Source organism: Pan troglodytes, chromosome 13, assembly GCF_028858775.2.
Source record: "Pan troglodytes isolate AG18354 chromosome 13, NHGRI_mPanTro3-v2.0_pri, whole genome shotgun sequence".
NCBI classification, from domain to species: Eukaryota; Metazoa; Chordata; class Mammalia; order Primates; family Hominidae; genus Pan; species Pan troglodytes.
The window spans coordinates 78,639,713-78,643,084 of NC_072411.2; the positions used below are offsets into that span (position 1 = coordinate 78,639,713).

The window sequence follows — 3,372 nt, forward strand, 5'->3', positions numbered from 1 at the left end:
CCCATGGACATTGGCTATGTAATTATATTTTATATTTGGTAGTGGATAAATAATTAAAATGAGAATTACTTTCCTGAAAAGATTCATTTAGAGCACACATTTTCTATTACCATAGCTGTTAGATAGGGGAGGGGACATTGCCTCCTACCTACCTAAACTACCTTGCCATTAAAGTATCCAAATTACCTCGGTGAATTCTGACCACAGAAGTGGTTGATGAATTGCTTTTGCATAAATGCGCTTTCCCTTTGCTAGAATCTAATTTTATGAAACACACTCCTGTGTGTGCCCACACGCACACACACACTCACCAAGAGACACACGTATACCAAAGCAACCACTGAACCCTCTCAAGAAGAAAAATTGAAGGCTGGAATTTTCTCTATATAATGAAGTTTTTTTAAACGTTGCCAGTAATATAAGCATTGCTGAGGAAAGCCCAAATGGTTTCATCTCCTGTAGGGAAGAGCAGTTCATGAATCATTGTTTCCATGCAAAAGTGTTTCATTCCTTTAACTGGTGCTATCAATTGTACTGGCTGAATTTTTTTTTTTTAAAGTATCAAAATTTGATTCTGGCTTAAACTCATTTCTTACAAGTAGGGAAAAAAATCTTTCTGCAGAGTAAGCCCAAAAGCCATTCCGTGGATGAAAGGGTCTGAAAATCCCATCCCTTTTGTCATTATGATGTGTTTAAAAGCTTTGATCCATCATAGGCAAGCCCAGCAGCCAAGGAGGGTTCTTAAGCAGCTATATCTCTCACTTGGCGCAGATGTATTTTTATTTGTTAATTAGAAGCATTTATTATAGTTGCCATGTATTCTTGCTGCATGTGTTAGACTAGGAAAGAATACAGTATCTGAGCCCCAAGATATGATGTGGTGGAATAATTCATGTTAGGTATTATCTCAAGGTAGTGTCATTTTTGTTTGTGTCCCTGAGAAGGGAGAAGATGACTTTAGTCCCCCAGTGTCAAGGATAACCAGCCGCTCATAAGATGAGAGTTGGAGCAACTGCTCTAAGGAATCTGAAGACAAACAGGCTGGCAGAAAGGAAGTCACCTCCAGTGCTCTAAGTCAGAGCCTCTCTGATTCGCCTGTCTCCATTATTGCACAGCACATGATGAGTCTGACTTTGAGAGATAAGTTGGCCAAAGTGGAGGAATGCCACATGCCTAGGCCACTTTCTCTGCCTAACTTTCGATCACTTACCCTGAGCAAGCTGAAGAAATTTACTCCTCAAACTGGCCTTTGCTCAAGTTCATAAAGCACTTCAAAGAAAGAAAATGACTCCTATATATGAATGTTGTTGCAATTAATAACTGCCCATTTTTTATTTCTAAGCTATCTTTAATCTGGTGGTTGAGGCCTATGAATATGCCCAAGAGATCATGAACAAGACACAATTTCTGCCTTCAAGAACCTTAAAATTGAAAAATCACGACAAAAAAAACCAAAGCCCTCTGATCTGGTTTGGATTTGTGTCCCCACCCAAATCTCATGTCAAATTGTGATCCCCAGTGTTGCAGGAGGGTCCTGGTGGGAGTTGATTAGATCATGAGGCGACATCCCCCCTGCTGTTCTTGTGATAATGAGTAAGTTCTCACAAGATCTGGTTGTTTAGAAGTGCGTAACAGCTCCCTTTTTGCCCTCTCCCTCCTGCCCTGGCCTGCTTTCCCTTCGCCTTTCGCCATGATTGTAAGTTTTCTGCGGCCTCCCCAGTCATATTCCCTGTACAGCCTGTGGAGCTGTGAGTCAATTAAACCTCTTTTCTTTGTAAATTACCCAGTCTCAGGCAGTTCTTTATAGCAAAGCAAGAACAGACTAATATACCCTCTACCTAGTCTCTCAGTCTATAATCCCTCTCGATGTCATGCTGCTGCAAGTGAGGATGAGAAATTGGAGAACAGGTGTGTGTCATTCACGATGGGCTTCATCACAGCGTCTACCACAGCGTATTTTGCTACATTGACAGCATTACCATCACTTATGTGTACTGATTTATATGCCAAAGAAAGATCACTGGGGTGTGGTGTGTACCTTGCCTTATATCACCAACATGTAACTTTGATATTTCTTCTTCATAACAAAAAAGAAAAATTATTTAATTTCTCTAATTTTTGTTACGCAGTAAAGTAACATCCTACAAAGCAGGTTTTGATCATTTCTGGCAGCAATCAGTTTTCTTCTCTACTTTAATTCAAGAGTAAATTTTGTTTTCGAATGAATGAATAAGTGAATTGTAGCTGGTACTATGATCCACCCACCTGTACTTCTTTTTGACTCTGATAGTGAATAGAAGTTTACAAAAGTTTACCCTCCTAGTTTGGCCTTAAAAACATAGAACCTTGGTTTCAGGGCTATTTGACTGCTGCTTTAGCTAAACAACAGCAATAATTAACCATTACTATGTCCCATGTCATAGGTACCATGCCTGGCACATCATTTGCTGTATCTCATTCAGTGTTTGCAATAGCCCTTTGAGTTAGGTATTGTTATTTTTCCGTTTTACAAAGAGAGAAGTAGGATTCAGCAAAACTCGATAACGATCAAATGCTACAAAAACAAAAAATAGGTTGATTGCTAGCCTATGGATTGATTTCCTTTGGGTCAGGTGTCCACTCCTGCTCCAAAAATCCATTCAAGGATACAAATCTGACCGCCTCCAAATGCAATGTCTCTTATCTCTACCCAGTCCTACTTCATTGATGGTTCACATTACAAAGTTCCCTTGATGTGGATTATTCTCCCTGTTAATTCTCTCGGTCCTAGAGTGACAATTGTACTTCCTTTAGCAATTAGAAAGCAGTGGTTTCCTGGGCTTGCTTCATCACCTCAAGCAAGCCTGTTAGCTACTGCTCTTAGCAGGGGAACTGGGAACATGACGAATGATGGCCGTCTGCTCCAGGAATAAACAAACTCTTCATTATTTCATTAGTGATTTTCCATTTCCTGCTAAGCCTAACAATTTATTAGCACTATTTAGGCTAATGTATGGCTGTATTATTTTACATATTTACTTCATATTCTTCATGTGATGACATATTTAGGTGTTCAGATCCTCTGTGTGGTTTTCTGCAGACAGAATTGGATGAGTTTGAGAAGATAACTCTCCCAGCACTGGTAAGACCACCATTAATTCCTCTTTGTGGAGCAACTTTTCTCCAAGGATTTTAAAAGAAATGACCGCATGGCCATTGTGAATCAAATAGGTTTGAAATGCAATGCATTAGGAGGAAACATTTATGTGTGCTTCTCAGTCATGCTACACTGAACATAATTCTTAGGGTTGTGTTGAAAGCAGCACTAGACAAGGCCCCAGGACCCCAATTTCCAGCCCTCTACTCTGTAGGGTTTTTATGAAAATCAGCAAA

At 39.8% G+C, this 3,372-nt stretch overlaps 1 non-coding gene across 1 annotated transcript; it reads right to left on the reverse strand.

Moving 5' to 3' along the window:
• Window positions 1-2,578: 2,578 nt before the first annotated feature.
• MIR1246 (microRNA mir-1246) lies at window positions 2,579-2,650 on the reverse strand. The gene has a single exon (NR_035602.1). It is a non-coding gene; the product is annotated as a microRNA mir-1246 (primary transcript).
• Between the last annotated feature and the right edge of the window lie 722 nt (window positions 2,651-3,372).